This window comes from Gossypium raimondii, chromosome 4, assembly GCF_025698545.1.
Source record: "Gossypium raimondii isolate GPD5lz chromosome 4, ASM2569854v1, whole genome shotgun sequence".
Classification (NCBI taxonomy): Eukaryota; Viridiplantae; Streptophyta; class Magnoliopsida; order Malvales; family Malvaceae; genus Gossypium; species Gossypium raimondii.
The window spans coordinates 27,723,011-27,742,998 of NC_068568.1; the positions used below are offsets into that span (position 1 = coordinate 27,723,011).

At 32.8% G+C, this 19,988-nt stretch overlaps 1 long non-coding RNA gene across 2 annotated transcripts; it reads left to right on the top strand.

Annotated features, from left to right (window-relative positions):
• Nucleotides 1-1,494: 1,494 nt before the first annotated feature.
• Nucleotides 1,495-6,412, top strand: LOC105798753 (uncharacterized). 2 transcript variants are annotated; one of them, XR_001135307.2, is made up of 4 exons: nucleotides 1,495-1,850; nucleotides 2,105-2,454; nucleotides 2,570-2,681; nucleotides 6,022-6,412. It is a non-coding gene; the product is annotated as an uncharacterized LOC105798753 (long non-coding RNA). The 2 variants fall into 2 exon arrangements; XR_001135306.2 differs by having other exon boundaries at nucleotides 1,495-1,846.
• Nucleotides 6,413-19,988: the final 13,576 nt, after the last annotated feature.

Sequence of the window (19,988 nt, forward strand, 5' to 3'; positions counted from 1 at the left end):
TCGGACATCGTTCTTTCCCTTACTACAACCAAACTTCTCGCCATATACGCAAGAGATCGGGCGATGGGAAAGACGCTCAAGCAATTCTTGATGTTCTTGAAGAAATACATCTTGAGGATGAACGTACTACGATATGAATGAAGAGAGAAACACATTCTATGATCAAGTCGACGTCTCTTTAGACGACATGGATGTTTCGTACGGATCCGCGAGAGATAGAGACCAAGGGGTTCCTCATCTTCAAACAAGAGAAAGAAGAAATCGATGCTCGTGATGATGTGTATTCTTCATTTGAGGAGGTGCCACCTTGTTGGGGAAAAAATCCAGCCGTTGGCGATAAAATCGATGGGAGTATTGCCTCCAGGTGGTAGTTCAATGAAGTCGAAGAGAATATGGAAGAAAGCTTCAAATTTATATTCACCTTATGGTCAATTGAAGGTTTAACCGACGATCAGTGGTATGATGCTTTGAGCAAAATTCTCGATCATCCAAATCAAATGATCGTTTTCTTTAGTTTACCTTCTGTTGCCCGATTGGAATGAGTCAGAAGATTTCTTTCTCACCATTAAATATCAATGTTCAAACTTTTTAATGTTGTAAAACTATATAACATATGGATTATGATGTACAATTTCATTTTCATCTAACTTTTCTTAGTATAAGTTAATTATGTTTATGTAGAAAATAATTCTCAAGTTATATTTTGATTTTAGTAAATTCATAAGAACATTTTATGAAATTATATTTAATAATAATTATTTTAAATTGTATTAAATCATATATTTTAATTAAAATATATTTAATATTAATTATTTCAAATTTTCATTTAGTATCATATATTATGATTTGAGTAAATTCATATAAGAATATGAATTATTAAGAATTTTATTAAATTATATACCAAAATTATAATGTATTTAATAATAATTATGTTTAAATATGATTAAATTATTTATTATTGATATTAATAATCTTATTAAAATTTAAATAACAATAACAAATTTCGCTAATTATAAGAATTTTATTAAATTATATATTTTAATTAAAATATATTTAATAATAATTATGTTTAAATATGATTAAAATATTTATTATCGATAATAATAATCTTATTAAAATTTAAATAACATTAACAATAATCATTTACCAAAACAATTTTACGCTAATTATAAGAATTTTATTAAATTATATATTTTAATTAAAATATATTTAATTATAATTATGTTTAAATATGATTAAAATATTTATTACTCGATAATAATAATCTTATTAAAATTTAAATAACAATAACAATAATCATTTACCAAAACAATTTTATGCTAAGGGTATTCTAGTCATTTTAGTTTTTTCCATTATGCTATTACACCTCTATTCCATTCAACCAAACACAAGATTACTATTACGCCTCTATTCCATTACATTCAACCAAACAGTGGATTAGCTATTACACCTCTAACCCAATACACCTCTAATCCAATACAGCGAACCAAACGCACCCTTAGTTGCTTAGAATCTTTAATATAAGCTTCAATATCAGATCTTTCTTCTTCCTCAGCTTGCAGTTTACGGATCACCGAACGAGAATCTCCTTCGATCTCAGCCTCCCTCAGCCCGAGATTTAACCCTAGATTGAGTGCCTGAAGACACGCCATCGCTTCTGCTGCAAAAACAGACGTTATGTTCTCGTGCATGACTGTTCTTGAACAAATAACTTCTACTCTTTCGTTTTGAACTACTAACCCGGAGCAAGACTCATTCTTTTGCCTGTTAAATGCAGCATCGAAGTTGATTTTTACCATCAACCCATTCGGAGCTACCCATCTCTCCGTATGTATCCTTCTCACTGGTAGGTGTGTGTTCAACCCATCAAGTTCCTTAAGGTAGTTGATCACGAAATCTGCTATTTGAGAACCCGATTTCAGCTCTCCTTCATGAATGAATCTGTTTCTTCATGTCCATATCGCTCACATTGCACATGCTATCAACTTGCATTTAGCTACAGAATTTGAATCAAAAATGGTTTTAATCCATTCTTTGAATTCAGTGTTTGCATCTGCTATAGGCCAGGTAACATTTAACTTCTCCCATGTCTCCTTTATTGTAGAACACTCCCTAAACAAGTGTTCCCTCATTTCTGCTCCAGTCTGACATCTTCAACAAGTGGTGGAACCCATCATTCTTCTAAAGGGTAGATTACTAAAAGTAAGCAAATAGTTACTGGAAAACATCTAGTTTGTAATTTTAATTTTTGGGGGTAGATCTAAATTCCACAATTTCTTGTAAAATTTTTCATAATTTAATTGTTCTTGGTTCTATCCATCTTGTAAAATAAATTTATGCCCTCTATGGACCGAATACTCCCCCGTCGGCTCACCACGCCAGATGATATGGTCTTCATGCAAATTCATGAACAAAAGAATGCATAAAATCCTCTCTGCATCCTTCTCCGTAAAGGTATTACGAATCAGCTCAGCTTTTCATTTTCTTGTATTGGCATCAATCAAGTCTGAAACTGTACTGAGACTCGAATTAGCATCCATGTTCTGAACTTTGAAATCATCATTTCCAGGAACCCAAGCATCTTTCCAGATAGAGACTTTCCTCCCATCACCAATCCTCCAGCCCAAACCCTTTAGAAAGAGCCCTTTTTGCAGTCCATAAGCTCTGCCAGGTAAAAGAAGGTAAATTTCCTAATCTGAAATTTAAAAAATCGGAGTCTTTAAAATATTTGGCTTTCAAAGTTCGCGCTAGTAAAGAATATGTAACAAAAGCCAACCCTATTTGGCCAATAATGCAACATTAAAAAAAGACAAATTATGAAATCCCATACCACGATCTTCCTTAAGCGCACATAAAGAACTCCAATCACACCAATTCATGCATCTCTTCCCATGACTTTTTTTCCACCAAAAAGACCCTATCATGTTCTCTATTTCCATAGAAAAATATTTTGGCAAAATAAAGCAAGACATCGTGTATGTAGGAATTGCTTGCAAAACAGTTTTTATAAATACCTCTTTTCCACCCTGTGAGATATGTCTTATACTCCAGCTGTTTATCTCCTGCTTCAGTCTATCTTTCAAACCTTGGAATGCCATTTTCCTTCTTCGACCCACCATATTCGGTAATCCTAAGAATTTCTTCAAATCTGTCGAACAACGAACATTGAGTACCTGGAAAGCCAAGTTCTTATCCTGATCATTCACATTTGTACTGAAAACAGTCGTGGATTTTTCAAAATTCACATATTGTCTTGAGCAAGATTCATATTCACTTAGAATATTTTTAAGCACATTAATCCCCCTTTCCGAAACCTCACCAAACATTATACAATCATCTGCAAACATGAGGTGGGTGATTGGTGGGGAAGATCTACAAACCTTTGCTCCTAAGATTTTCTTTTCCTGACTTGCTAATCTCATTAGCGAAGATAACCCTTCTCCACAGAACAGAAATAAGTAAGGGCTTAAAAGGTCCTCCTGTCGCAGTCCTCTCGATGGCTTAAAACTTATTCCTTCTTCTCTATTTAGTAAGATTGAATACTAAACTCTACTAATACAGTAGAGAAGAAAATCAATAAAAGGACAAGCGAAACCCATTTTTGACATCATACCTTTAAGGAAAGGCCATTCCATGCGATCATAAGCCTTGCTCATATTTAACTTTAGAGCCATGAAACCTTTTTGCCCTAATCTTTTATTCTTGAAAGAATGAAGCACCTCATATGCCAGCAGCACATTATCAGTTATGAGTCCGCCCAGCGCAAAAGTGCTCTGAGAATCATCAATACAAACATCCAAAACCTTTTGTATTCTATTGGCAACTGTCTTGGCAATAATCTTATATATAACCATACAAAGACTAATAGGATGAAAGTTTTTTAGATTGAGAGGATTTGCAATTTTTGGAATTAAAATCAAGTGAGTTTTGTTTAGTTCTTTTAGAGATTTTCTATTATTTAAAATATCCAAACATAAAACGCTAGTATCTTTACCAATACTTTTGAATATGCCAATACTTTTGATAAAATAATACCGGAAAACCATCTGAACCTGAAGCTTTTGTAAGACCCATTTCTTTTAACGCCTCAACAATTTCGTCCTCTGTGTATGTAGCCATCAAGCTTTGATTCATACTTTCTAAAATACAACAAGGTATCCCCGAAAAAATATGATCCAATTTGCCAATCCCTCTAGAAGAAAATAAGTCTGTAAAATAGTCACGAGCAATATTCCTAGTCTCAATACAACCCGTAGCTATAGAACCATCATTCCTTTGTAATCCTCGAATATGATTAATACGTCGTCGTTGAGAAGCATACTTATGGAAAAACAAAGTGTTCTTATTTCTCATTTTAAACCAATTCACTCTCGCCCATTGTTCCCAATATCTCTCCTCTTTATCCATCTCCATATTCAGATGTAGTTTGACATCAACAAGCTCAGCCAAAGTCTCTTCTGATCTCTCATAACTATTCAACTCTTTAAGTCTTCTTGTTAATCGTTTCACATCTCGTCCTCTTTTGTGCTTAATCTTACCCGTCTAATTTTTCAACCCAATAGTAAGAGTTGAAATGTGATTTTGAAAAGAACCCGAGCTTTCTTCCCATAATTTTCTTATCTCTTCCTCACATGACTCTTATAAAACCCACAAAGCTTCAAAGCGGAACCTTCCAGGTCTTTTACCCATTCTTTCAACCTCCATCTCAATAAGCAACGGACAATGATCCAAGAAAGAATGAGGCAGATTCTTTCTCTTATATTTCTTTCTATTACATGTCCCATCTCCCATGTAAACCACGCCCCAGAAAATCCAATGTCTCCAAATTGACATTCCTCCAATGTCCTACGAAATACCTCCATTCAAGCCTCCTCCCTTAACAACCTTCCCTTTTTTTATACGCAAAGAGAATTTCATTGCAGTCACCACCAACTAGCCATGATAGCATATTATTTCTCCCCAAACGTCGAAGTAAATCCCACGTCACTAATTTATCCCTAACATCCAGTGCCTCATAAAAACACGTAAATCTCCATCGTGGGTTTTCCTCTACTTCTTGAATTTCGACATTAATATGATTTTTTAAGAGGCTTCTAAGAGTAACTAAATGTCCCCCATTCCATCCTATACTCAAACCCTCACATGTACCATCAGCAAGAACGTCAACACCATTAAAAAAACCACACTGTCTCCTAACATTCTCCATTCTATTTGCATTCAATTTTGTCTCCATAAAGAAGACAATTTGGGGATAATAAATTTTCAGCATACGCTGAAGTCTTCTTACTGCTCGCAGACTCCCCAATCTATGAACATTCCAACAAAATATTTTCATTTCTTCCGGTCGACATACCCACTGGCAGCCGGTGATATTTGTTGAGAATAAGCTGAACACCCATCAATAATCTCTAACGAATCCTGAACAATAGAGACGTTAGAGATTAAAGAATCAAACCTTTGTCTCTTTTTCCCTTCCTCATTGAAAATTAGATTATCTTCTAAGTCACAGTCCATGATCGTCAAATCTAGTCTGTTAGAAGGGCCATTCATCACCATTTGAACTAATCCCTGTCTGTAGACTTTTACTTACCACCAATTCTTTCCCAACATTCTAGTGTGATTCCTATCTCTTTTGTTGACCACTCAAAACATTTGTAAATTTGGCATATTCCAAATTAATTCCAAGAATTGGATTAATATTAGCCCATGATTCTCTCCCTTGATTTTGCCTTGAATTTTGGCTAGGTTGCTACCTGAATTGTGTCTTTCCAAAAAAATATTCTCTCTCTCCCCCCTTAGCCAGATACTGTTTACTGTAGTAGCCTTCCGCGGCTGAGCCCTCAACGTCAAATCCCAACCCATTTCCATTTCCTGCATCCCATGTTGTAATCTCACCGGGCAAAAATTGTTACCATGGCCTAAGCAGCCACATAAGAAACAAAACAAAGTTACTTTTTCATATTTGAACTTTGCATAAGTAAAATTTGAATCGGAGATCATAATTTTCTTTCTTCTTTTCAGAGGCTTTCGGACATCAACCTAGACTCGGACGCATAGATAAGTTCTGTAGCCGTTGGATAACTGCTTCATATCATATTCAAGATACTTGCCAATGAAATTTCCAAATTGCACCGCCATTGAATCTCTGAAAAACCTCGGTGGCAAATTATGAATCTGAACCCACCAATTTGAGTACACTAATGGAATAAACATCGGATCTTCGTTCTCTTGAATCCTATGGAAGATCAACAGATGATTATTGAAAGTCCAAGGAGCACCTGTAATTGCCCGATTAATATCCAATTCATTAAAGAATTTGAATAGAAAATGTTTTTCACCCAAATCCGAATTTGCACACCCTCCAAAAGGTGCCAAATATTCGCCATCGTATTTATCACGGTTGGAAAATGGACCACACTAGTAATTAGAAAACATCCCACCAAGTAGAAACTGTATGCTGAGCTTTGTGATTCAACATCATCCGGAATAGAAAAAGCTTCTTCTTCTCTATCCTCCAAACTCAGATTCGTTAAACCCCTTTCAATCACTTTCCCGTAACAAAGATAGGTTACGAAACAGAATTACAAATACAAAGAGTAAAGAAGCATAAAGAAAAACACAACTTAAAAGAAAAAAACTAAAAGCGTGCCAGTCGGCAGACAAAGACATGCCAGAAGCCAAAGAAAAAACTATTCGGCCCGAATTATACTTGTTTTTGCAATTTTAGTACTTAAATTTTTTTGTCTCACCTTACTATTTAAATTATTTTTATTATCCAAATTAATTTAAGGCATAAAAGAAAATAAGATTGATACGTGAGACTATTAGAATATGTGACATCAATTTTTTAATCTTTTAATACAATTTATATTCTATTGATTAAAAATAAAAATCATATAACATATAACATATAAAAATATAAAAATTATTTTAAAAATTCTAAAATTCTACAACATATAAATATAAATTTTAAAACCATAACAATATATAAAAATTTTAAATTTTATAAAAATGAAAAGTATTTAAATTTTAGAAAATTAAAAAAATTCCATTTTCAAAATATATATTCAAGAATAAATTTTATAATAAAATGAATAAAACTGAAAAAGATAAAAATTACTTTCATTATAACAAAGTTATAATAAAATGAATAAAACTTAAAAAGATAAAAATTAAAGTATCATCTCTTTCATTTGGCCACTCTCCCATCGAAACTCCATGGTTAACATAGCTTGAAGGTTCGACCAACTTGTGTCTTTGCATGTAAGCCCTTTGATTATCAGCTTTTTATAAATTTTATGTTTTCAATATCGTTGTAGGTTAGTCTAACTAATCCAATAACTATTTTGAAATATTGTTAAAGTCTTGAAAACTTCTCATTGATGTTCTTGAAACTTTTTAGATGTTAATGCTTTGGTTTAAAGTTTGATGATGAAATAGAACTATTTTGTAAAGTGATTTTTTATTAGTTTTGAGTTTAGGGAATAAAATGATAAAATGTTGAAATTATCTTAAATTTTTGTAAGTTTTAGTAATTGAGGATTGTATAGGGATGTTAACGAATTCGACATGTTAGTCTAGGGCTTAATTGTGAAAAATAAGCTTCTTTTAGTTTTAGGGGCTAAATTGAGCAAAGTGCAAAACTTTAAGGAAATTGTAAAAAATGTTAATATGAGGTCATGTGCATTAAATTAAATGTTATAATGTAATTGGAACGGATAAATTGAAATAAAATTACTGTATAGACAAAGAACCAGTAGATAATCATGGAAAAGAGAAAATGTTTATCAGTCTCTGATATTGCTATCTCTGTTGTTTGGCCCTGGTAAGTTCATACGGCATTCTTTTGTGTATTTTGATAATGTTATTATTAAAATTTAATGTAAATTTAAATGTTACGATTGATTTGGTGAGAAAATGGATTGATATGGAAAGCGTTATATGGTTACATGTATCTAGCCCAGAGGAACATAGAATAGGATACAGTTAGCATGTCAATAGTTTATTTTGCGCACTATATGGGATTGACTTGTGATGAGATGATGATATATGACATGTTATTATACACTGAGTATACCGGAATCCTGCATTTGTTATGGATTACCGAGTTATCTTTACAGTGATCCTATCGTGTTTTTGGGGGGCGAATGTAAAGCCTACAGGCTAGGCACTTGGTGCCTAGGCATATTCTTTATTGGATTGGCTCAGCTGAGTATTCTGGCATGTTTTTGGGTGGATTATTCGTATCTGTTCATGTACTTCATCGGGCTGAATCTTGATGGTTAAATGACATTATGATGTGTATGTGATACTTGGTGATAATGCTTAGGTGAATGACTTGTAAATATGTTCATGTTCTTCTAATTTTATATCATAACTTGGTATTTAATGTTCTTGTATAGTTTAAATGGTTATATGACTTGTGCATATAAGACCTCACTCGTTGACATGGTTGTGATGACAAGATTATGTGTTTATTAATTGATTTGTTACTTTATAAATGTGATCATAAGGTATGTTATCGTTTCCGACCTATGAACTTACTAAGCTCAATTGAAGCTTACTTGTGTCATTTTTATGTTTTCTTGTAGATATCGTTTTGCGGAACTAGACGATTGGTTCAACTAGAAGATCACACTATCCAACTTGTTTTTGGTAGACTTTAAAATTGTTATATTTCGGTTTTGTGGCATGTAATAGGAGTAGTTGGTTTATGTAAATATGTATTCATGAAAGTACATATATGTTTTATGGTTGTGCAAATTATATATGTTTGAAATCCAAATAGTTATGTTGTTCATGATTTACTATGGAAATCCTTGAATGTGTATTGTGTAAGGTATATGTTAGAATGAGATGAAATGTTGATAAGTGGGAATTTGTGATGGAAAGAATGATTGGTGATAGCTTGGTTGGATGGTATAGTAATATGGTTGGATACTTGATTTGGATGTCATGAAAATTGATAAGTGCATTGGTTCTTTTGATGGTAATTGTATTAGGGAAAATGCATTAGTTTATGATAATAAGTTGATGAAAGGAATTATAGCACTTTGATTCTTGACATGACATGGTTTAATTAAGCTTGATCATGATAGAAATTGAGGTTGAATTTTAGGTTTGAATGTTGTTTGTGATGGTGCCCTATGACATATTGGTTAGAACTAGACTAATTGCATGTTTTGGTATATTTTTGGTGTATTTTGAATTGGTTGAATGCATGGTTAATGGTATGTTTGTGGCCTAAGTAAGAAAATACATGTTTAACTTGCATTTTAAGGTATAATTCAGCACACACGGGCTGTCAAACGACCATGTGTCACACATGGGTAAGTGACACGGCTGCGTGCTCTTTTTTATTTTGGTGACTTTAGATACACACAGTTACATTCTGTTACATGCCCTGGCGACACGGTCGTGTGATCCTTTTATACACGATATTAGTGTATTGCACGACTTGGGGACACGACTTTGTGATATTGCACCACACGATCTCAACCTGTCACATGGTCATGTGACCACTTTTTAGCCTTTTTACCTAATTTTTTGTAAAAGTTTCAAATTAGTCCTGATTTGTTTTTGAGTCGGTTTAATAGCTTCGTAAGCTCAATTGAGGCTCAACTTAGATTGTGAATATGTTTGATTGCTCTTTAAGTCGAATTTGTGCATGTTAAATGTTGTTAGCTACTGTAGTACCTTATAGCTCGGGGCCGACAATCAGATCTGGTATAGGGTGTTACATTTAGTGGTATCAGAGTTATGGTTTAGCCGATTTTCAGACTAAACGTAGCATGTCTAGAGTCTAGAAATTACATTTCATATAAATCTGTGATACTGAGATGTTTTTTTATCCAAGGTAACCTTATTTTTCTTATAAATTCAATGAATGTCGACAAAATCTAGTCGTGTTGCCACTGGTGAGGTAGATAGTAATGGCCCGACTTCCGAACAGGAAGAAAGTCATAGTCTACCAATTTCACAAATGTCTAAAAGTAAAATTAGAAATGCCTTTTTCGGCATGACGGGTTAGTGGTTTACAGAATTTATACGAGCTAATCCTGTGGGTCAACCACCTCTACACCTTATTGTGCCTCTTGTGGCACCCCCGTGTCCTCAAACAACTGAAACGGTACGACAACCCCTGATTGAAAAAAATCCAAAAGTCTGATACCAAGGAATTTAGAGGTAAAATAGATTATGGCCTAGCTAGGGCTGAATACTAGCTTGAAAACATCCAAAGAGTATTCGATGTACTGTATCTTTGCTTAAAGACGAAGCCTATAACTAGTGGTCGACATTAACAAGTGAGATACGGAGAGACGGGGTTAATTGGGATTTCTTCAAATTTGAGTTTAGAAAGAAATATGTTAGCAAACGATACCTAGATAGGAAAAAAAAGAATTTGTTGAATCGAAACAAGGAAATAAATTTGTAGCAGAATACGAGCGAGATTTTATGCAGCTTAGTAAATATGCTCGTGAAATTGTGTTTAGTGAGGAAGAAATGTTGGTTCGCATGATGGAACTGCGAGAATTTGTCTTGTTATCTAATCAGGCACAAAAGATGGAAGAGATGTGAAACAATAAGAAACAAAACAAAAGAAAAGCTTGAGATTTCGGTAAACAGAGTTCATCCAAACTGTTTTCAGGTCCTCCGTTAAAGAAATCAAATGAAGTTTTCAACTATTTTAGTTCACCATCTGGGTTCTCTGGTAGAAATAAATCAAGGCAGAATGATTCGAGATTTCAGTCTGTACTTGCGGATAGTGTCGGCAATGTCTATAATGCTCCTAGGCCTGTATGTGAACATTATGGAAAATTACATGATGGTGAATGCAAGATCAACTTAGGTGCATATTTCAGATGAGAATCAATGGAACACTTCATGAGAAATTGCCATAGAAAATTGGGAGACATCGATGATCGGAATGTAAAACAGTTGTGTACGCCTCAAAAAGGTAGACATCCTGGTCAGAGCAATAATACTAGAGCTAATCACAGTAGGACTAAAGGCACAACTGTCAGATCTAAAGCTAGAGCACCTGCTCGAGCATATGCCATACGAGCTAGGGAGGAAGCTACTACACTCGATGTTATTACTAGTACATTCTTTCTCTTTGATGTTACTGTGTATGCACTGATAGACCCTAGGTCAATTCATTCATATATTTGCATTGCATTAGTAATGGATAAGAACTTACCTGTTAAGTCAACCAAGCTTAATGTCTAAGTTATGAACCCATTAGGTTAGAGTGTGATAGTTAATTTATTATGTCGAAAATGTCTACTTAGAATTCAGGGCGGTGACTTTCTTGCTAATCTAATGTTGTTAGCATTTCACAAATTTGATATCATTCTAGGAATGGATTGGTTGACGTTACAAGATGTTATGGTAAACTGTAGACTAAAACAAATTGATGTTCAATGTCAGAGTGGTGAAATAATTACAGTTAAATCTGACAGATTAAATTGTGCTACTAGAATTATTTTAACAATTTCACTCAAAACCTGATTCATAAAGGTTGTAAGGCATTTTTGGCCTATATACTTGATACTCGAGAATTGAGATTGAAGCTTAATCAGGTATCGATTGTTAGCAAGTTTATGATGTGTTTTGTCACACCCTAAAAGTAGTGGATCCAAAAAGGTGAATAAGGTATGTATGTATGTAAACTATTTGGCGCACTATGGTAGTATAATCTGCCACCTTGCTAACTTACTGGCGAGTTAGAGCATTAGCGTATACTAGCGTTAAAGTATCCGCCCGTTTGTGGTGTATAAGGATTTGATATCAGGTTATCTTAAAGTGAAGAAAGAATATGCACAAAAATGGATACGCCTAAGAAAGAGTACGCCTCAGAGTCTTGGTGTGGCACAACTAGCCTACCAAGTCTATGAGAATGTTGTAGAAAACATAATTGTCTTTGAAGCCACGCCATACGCGAGTCATCGCCAAAGTATAGTACACTCAGTTAAACTCTACTATAAGGTTAAGTTACCATGGAACTCACTAAGTTCTTATGAACTTACTTAGTTTTCTTCTTATTATTTTCAAGCTTTTAGGTTGGACGTGTTGTTGAAGGGATTCATCTAGATTTGCGCCCTATTTTGTGAGTCATTTCTTATTTTGTTTGTAACATGAAATCGCTGGGGAATAGGATGAATGTTAATTTCCGCCAGTTAAATCTTGAAAGCTTGTATCTAAAACATGATGTTGTACATATGGGCTTCATATGAGCAGCCTGCCAGGCTATGTGCCAAAATGTTTTATATAATGTTAACCAACTAGTAGCGAATTTCAAACTTTTGCATGAGTGTCAACTCGTTTATTTTTTATACAAACCTGTGAATGTTTTAAGCCTTCTGGCAAATGATGTTTACTCATAGCCTATTTATAAGCAGTGTGTTACTATTTTAAATTGTTTTTAAATTATTATATGTTATTATGTATTTTAGGACATTACTCTAGTACGCAGAATATCCGCTGAACTAAGGTGTTTGATTTTCAAACGGTTTCGTCAGTCCAGCTGGTTTTAAATTCTAACGCTCCATACCCGAATCCAATGATCGAGTCAGGCGTGGGGTGTTACACCTCAAGCCTTTTGTCAATTAAAATTCTATAACGATCAGACTTTTACAATTTAGTCCCTTAGCTTTAATTAACTATATTATCAGCTAACTTACTCGACCATTCTTCAATATATTTTCATAATAACTTTGTAAATATTTCTATTTATGTTTACAAACTCTGTTTATGGAAATGGGTTTTTGAAACCACATTTCTAGTACCACAAAAAATCTAGCCATTACAATTCTCCCCTCCTTAAGAAATTCCATCCTCAAAATTTACCTGAGAAAATATGGGGATACTGAGATCTTATAGTCTCTTTTGGCTCCCAAGTAGCATCTTCTGCACTGTGATAGTGCCATAATACTTTCACCAATTCCATGCATTTGTTTATCAATTACTTCACTTCTCAAGTTAAGATTTTAACGGGTTTCTCATCATAAGTCAAATTAGGTTGTAATTCAATTTCATTGGGGGCTAAGATGTGGTAGGGATCAAAATTATATCTTCTTAGAATCGACATATGAAAGTTATTATGAATTTTATCTAATTTTGGTGGTAGAGCTAAATGATAAGCCATAGATCCAATCCTTTCAATAATTTCATAAAGCCCAATAAATCTTATACTAAGCTTCCCTTTTCTATCGAATCGTAGGATTTTCTTCCAAGATGAGACTTTCAAAAAGACGTTATCCCACACTTCAAATTCAATTTTTTTTAAAAATCCTCATAAGACTTTTGTCTATCAGAAGCAACTTTTAAGTAATCTTGAATGATTTTGACTTTATCTTCAATTTCTCAAATCAATTCAATTCACGTAAGCTTTCTTTCACTCAACTCCATCCAACACAGAGGAGTTCAACACTTACGGTCATACAAAGCTTCATAAGGTGTCATTTTAATACTCGATTGGTAGTTGTTATTATATGCAAATTCAATTAGAGGTAGGAATTTTTCCCAACTTCTCTTGAGTTCTATCACACAACAACACAACATGTCTTCAAGTATTTGAATTACTCAATCTGATTGACCATCTGTTTAAGGGTGAAACATTGTATTAAAGTTCAACCTTGTGCTCAGTGCTTCATGCAGTTTGCTTCGAAATCTGGAGGTAAATCTTGGATCCTGATCTGAAATGATAGATAATGGCACTCTATACAACCTCACAATTTCATAGATATACAATTCAACCAATTTCTCAGCGATTAATCAACTCTTACTGAAATCTCATGAGTCTTTCTTTTTAAGCGATAGAGGTAATCTCATTACAAAATCCAAAATGACTCGCTCCCACTTCCACACAGGAATCCTTATAGGTTACAACAGTCCTAAGGGGACTAGATGTTCTCCCTTTACTTGCTGACACACCAAACACTTGGTTACACATTCGGTATCTCCCTTTTCATGTTAGGCCACCAATAGAATGGTTTCAAATTGCTACCTGTATACATGGCATAGGTACTATTTTTAGCTTCGTAGAGAATATTTCATTTCAAACTTGCATCATTTGACACACACAATCTATTACAGAATTATAAACTCCTGTCATTGCTTACGTTGAATTCACTAGTTTGCCCACTTTCAACTAGTCTCTGCTTTGCTTCAAGATTGATATCACAATTATGTAATTTTTGAATTCTTTGCAAAAACATGGGTTTAGCCCTCAACTCTACTAAAATAGATCCATCTCAATCCAAAGCCAATTGCACCATTCATCTCTTTCAAAGTGAATGATGATTTTTTACTCAAAGCATTAGCCACAACATTGGCTTTTCTCAGATGATTATCAATGATCAAATCATAATCCTTAAGTAACTCGAGCCACCTACATTGTGTTAAATTCAGCTCTTTCTGTGTGAATAGATACTTCAGACTCTTATGATTAATGAAAAGATGACTTCTCTCCCTATAAAGGTAATGCCTCCAAATCTTTAAAGCAAATACTATAGCTGCAAGCTCCAATTCATATGTGGGATAATTCTTCTCATGAGGTTCATGTCACACCCAAATTTCTAATTCCGTAGTTTAGAGTTTTTTTAACCAAAATGATTGGTTTTAATCGAGTACGTTAGTTGCTAAGAATTTTGACCAAGTGGGATTGGTAAGAACCTTGTTGAGCTCGTCTATTTCGCGATATTTTAGTTTGGCTTAAAATTTGAGCACCTCATTGCGAACAATTTCGTAGCTGTCTAACCATTTTGCGAGCTTTTACCTCACATTCGATGAGCTCGTCACTATCGCTATCTAAGCTTGTCAGTTCACATTAACATCTCGCTATGAGGGGGACATGTTTCAATTTAGGTGTTAGGCTTAGGGTGTAACAACCCATTTTTCAGTTATGTCAGAAATAACAGTTTCGAGGGCCACAAATCCGACGAGTGAATCTGTAAATATTATTATTTAAAATTTATGAGTCAAATATAGTATAATAATAAATATTAATTTGATTATTTATGTTATTTGAATGAATTGTTAAGTTCAAGTAGTTGTCCCTTAAAGTCAAGTGGTTTTGGAAAATAAGATTTCGGGATCTCATTTCTGTAAATCGAGCCTATAAATATTTTATTAAATATTTATGGAGTTACTCTATAGGTATATTGAAGTTCGATTCTAAAATTTTAGTGATTTGATTGTTAATTAAAGAAAAATGACTAAGTCGTAAAAGATTCAAACGTTAATCACTATTGGTTTATAAGGGCTAAATGGGTTCAAATTAATTGTTGGATGGTTTTAAATGGCAAATTAGCCATAATTATATCATAGTGGACAGTTTGGTGTAGAAATAAATTGATCATATATTAATTTTATATTAAAATGTTAAATTAATAAGTTAATAAAAAAAGAAAAACATGACATTTGATTAGTCATCTTTTTCTTCTCTTCTTCCCAACCCAAACAAAAACATGAAAGAAAGCCATTGTTGACTTAAGGTTAGGCCAAGCTTCAATTTATGCATGTAAGTCCGTTTGAATTTCGTTTCTTGTAATTTTTATGTTTTTGAGATCGTTGTAGCTTAATCTAGCTAACCTGAGGGTCAAATCGTAAAACTGTTAAAAGTTTAGGGACTTACCATGAATGTTTTAAGTGTGCTTGTGAATTTAATTGATAGAATATTAAGCTAGGTTGATAGTTAAGCTTACTTTGTTAAGTGATTTTTAGTAATTTTATATTTAAGGATTAAATTTTTTAAATAGTAAAATTAATAGAAAATAGTGTGAAATGATGAGAAATATAGACTGTAATGGACCTCTAAAAAACCAGCTAGCATGGTTTTTCATTAATTTGTGGTTAATTTTTGAGTTTCAGGTTTAGGGACTAAATTTCATAAAAGGTAAAAATATTAGGTTAAATTTGTAAAATAATGTTGGAAGGACTTAATTGTATAAAACTATTTATTTGAGTGTTGGAATTTTATTAATTGAATGAAATTACTATCTAGATCAAGAAACTAACCAATCAGATTTAAATCGAGGAAAAGTTAAAGTTTCGGACTAGTTGTCAGCTTTGTTTTTGCAACAGTTTTAATCGAGGTAAGTTCGTAAATTGATTAAATTAACTATTTGTTGTTTTTGTGATTTAATACATATCTTGATTTTAACTACTTGAGATTAGTATGTGATGAGTTGGACTAAGTTGTGATGATATTTAAGTTGAGTTCTATGATTGGAAAATGTGAAATACATGGAAGTGGGTTTGAAATGGTATAATGGAAACGAAGTTAAAGGATTCTTATATGAAATGTGTCACATTTGAACCTTGTGAATACTTAGTATACAAATGACATGTCATTAAGGGGTTATATTTAGTTTCAGATGCTGGTCTTGGGTATCCTATTGACGGATGAGGTCCTGCATTTGTTGAGGATTCTCTACAGCTTGTGTGGGCAGCATCGAGTAGCCTAGCATCCTGACCCACAACTCGTGTGAGCATATACGGTTACATCCTGTTTACATGTAACATGTAAACATCTTGTAAAATGTTTAATTACATCCTTTTTGGTAAGTTAAAATTTAAGTTTATTACAAATTTACTAAGATTTAAGCAAGCTTACCTCATTTTGGTTATTCTTCCTTGTAGATTGTCGGATACGAGATTTCAATTGGATTGCTTTTGGAGATCACACTATTCAGTAACTTATACGGTAACTAATTGTTTATTTTGGTTCGATTATAAGTGACATGTAATTAGGATGTTGTCTATATGTGTTATAAGCATTATGAATATGTTTTGTGTTATTTGAAGTATGAGATGTGTATTGTAACACCCCAAACCCGGTCTAAACGTTATAACCAAATCTGGCGATGTCACATTGTAACACCCCTTACCCGTATTCGACACCGGAATAGGGTACGAGGCATTACTAGAAGACATACATTTTCATACGTATTAAATCGAGTTACAAAATTTAATCCGAATTAAAACTTTTAAATTATTAATGTGCTTGTATAATCCTTTACAACATATCCTCGAAATATTATATTCATAACAAATAGGGCCTACGAGACTCGATATTTACTCATGTAATTCAAAGCTTCATTTCCATTTCATTCAATTCATAATTTCTCATGTTCACAATTCAAATCAATTTCTCAAACCAATATATGTATTTCAATCATCTAAGAATATAATTCAAGTTACACGAACTTACCAGGCTAAATTGCAGAAATACCAAAATTCAGGGACATTTTGGTAATTTTCTATTTTCCTCGAATTTCCACTCAATCTTGATATAAATTAATATTTCATTCAATTTATTAATTTAAATAATAAAACAATTCATTTCATGCAATTTGGTCACTTTTTGACATTTTACAAATTTACACTTAAAATATTATTTTTATTCAATTTAGTCCACGAACTTAAAACATGCAAATTAGCCATTTTTAATGAAAACTCATGCTAGTTGAATAATCATATACTTTCCTCCTCCTACTCTCCATTCCACATCCTTAATGTATATAACATGCTTATATGTAACATTATCTATAATTTCACTATTTATTTATTTGTTCATTCAAAGTTGTCCACTTGAGTCATTGTCACAAAATTATTTATATCTTGAGCTATGTAACTCCGAATTGAGATCCATTAATTTTCTATGAAACTAGACTCACATTTATTTTTACTTTAAAATTTTCAGAATTTTTGGTTTAGCCAATGAGTACATTTTATTCTTTAAAGTCATCCATGTTTTGCTGTCTAACAGTTTCGACCCTTCTTCACTAAAAATTAATTATCTCATCGTACAAGATTCGGATGATGTTTCCGTTTGTTTCTCTTGAAAATAGGCTCATTAATTATTTTAAAAATATAAATTTAAGCCCATAATTATTTTTATCCAATTTTTTATAATTTTCCAAATTCAGAACAGGGGAACCTGAATTCATTCTGACCTTGTCTCACATAATTTATTATATATCATGATTTAAAATTCCATTACTTACACCATTTCTTCTATGAGAAACTAGACTTATTAATATTTAATTCCATATTTTTCATCCTCTAATTCGATTTCCATAATTTATGGTGATTTTTCAAGTTAGCCTCACGCTATTGTCCAAAACTGTTTTAGTGCAAAATGTTGATTACTAAGTTTATAACTTCCTTATTCATTTTCTCTATAATATTTTCCATCACGTTCTCTTATTTCCTTCACTAATATATCAAGAACATAAGACTTTATTTAAGAAAACTCTACTATAACATCATTTCCATGCTTTTTCAATAATAACAAACTTAAAAATATATTGAAATCTTGATGTTCTTACCTTGTCCTATTGATTTCAATCTTTAACTTGATTTTCTCTCTCCTCTAGCTTCTAATTCTTGAATCTAACTTGATATTCTAGCTCCCCATTGTCTCCTTGTTTCTTTCTCTCTTGATGGATATGAAAATTCTTTTGATTTCTAAGTGAAAATGGTAAATTTTTGGTGAAAGGACCAAATTGTAAAGAAAAGAAAGTTTCTTTCTTTGTTTTCTCTTCATACATTGGATGCATGGGAAGTAGATGAAGGTTCTTCATCTTTCTTTCCATATATATACTAAATAGAATAATAATAAAATAATAAAATATCATTTAAAAATCAAATTAAAATATTAATAAACTAATAATTAATTAATTAATTAATCTAAAATATCACCAACATCATCATTGCCTTCTAGATTTCTCTCTCTTCTAATTGACCATTTTGCCCTTTATAATCTTAAAAATTCCATCCTTGAGTCATCACTTAATTTGGTAAAATTGTGATTTAGTCCCTCAAAATTCTTCACCTTTTCAATTTGGTCCTAATTCATCCATTTCCTTAGTTTCTAGATTATTCCACCCTTAAAATATTTACACTATTGGTCCTTCAAATTTTTCGTATTTACACTTTAACCCCTCAAATTTTGAGTATTTACTCTTGGGCAACAAAACTTTTCTCACTTTTGCGATTTAATCCTTTTTTGAATTAATATGTCATAATGTAATTCCCAATGTTGCCATAACTCAAAATTTCCCTTTTTGTCACTTTATTTCCTTATTTTACTAAGGATACCTACTTTCTTATTATAGTATTTTTCGGGGTATTACAGTAGTAATTTTTTGGGATATTACCTGTATATTGATGTAAATCTTAATTATTATTTTGGTTCATTGTGGTGTGTGATGGCAATGGTATGATTTTGGTTCTCAATGCATTTTGAAAGGTTGATTTGGAATGGTTAACTTGGTGCAAATGCTTAGGTAACTTGGTAAATCTTGGTTGATGATTTTGGTCTTAATAAATGAGGTATATTTGATAGTTGAAGAAGTATGAAATGCTAAGTAGTTGCACTTGAATGGATTATGTTTTAATGTGTGAATTGTGGTGCCAAGTGATGGCATATTGGTTAGGCACATAGGATGAATGATTTGGCATGTTTTAAGTATGTTTGAATGTGTTTTAACCATGTAAAAGTGATTGGAAAAGATTTGATTTGGTGTCCAAGAAATGAATGTTGATTTGGCTTTCATTAAGGTCATTTTGGGTGCACACGACCATGTGACCCCTATTTTTAGTTTTTCCACATTTTTCTGTTTTGTTTAAGATTAGTCCCTATTGTTTTTAAATTATTTCTAAGGTTCCATAGGCTTGATTTAAGGCTATTTTTGTATGAATGCTATGATTACTAATTGGACATTGATTTTCGATATTTAAATTGATTTTTGAAATGTATTTAAATATTATCGGATATGTTAATCGTCGTAATATTTCGTGACTCTATTCAGGTGATAGAGACAAGTTAGGGGTGTTACATAGGGAGGGAAACATGTCATTGTGCATAGCACCTAGTTGCCCCTCGATAATAGTAAATGGTTAGTGGATATGTGTGTGCATGTCACTACAGCAAAACAGGTTTTTGGCAGCATTTTTACTGGCGTTTGGATAAAAAACAC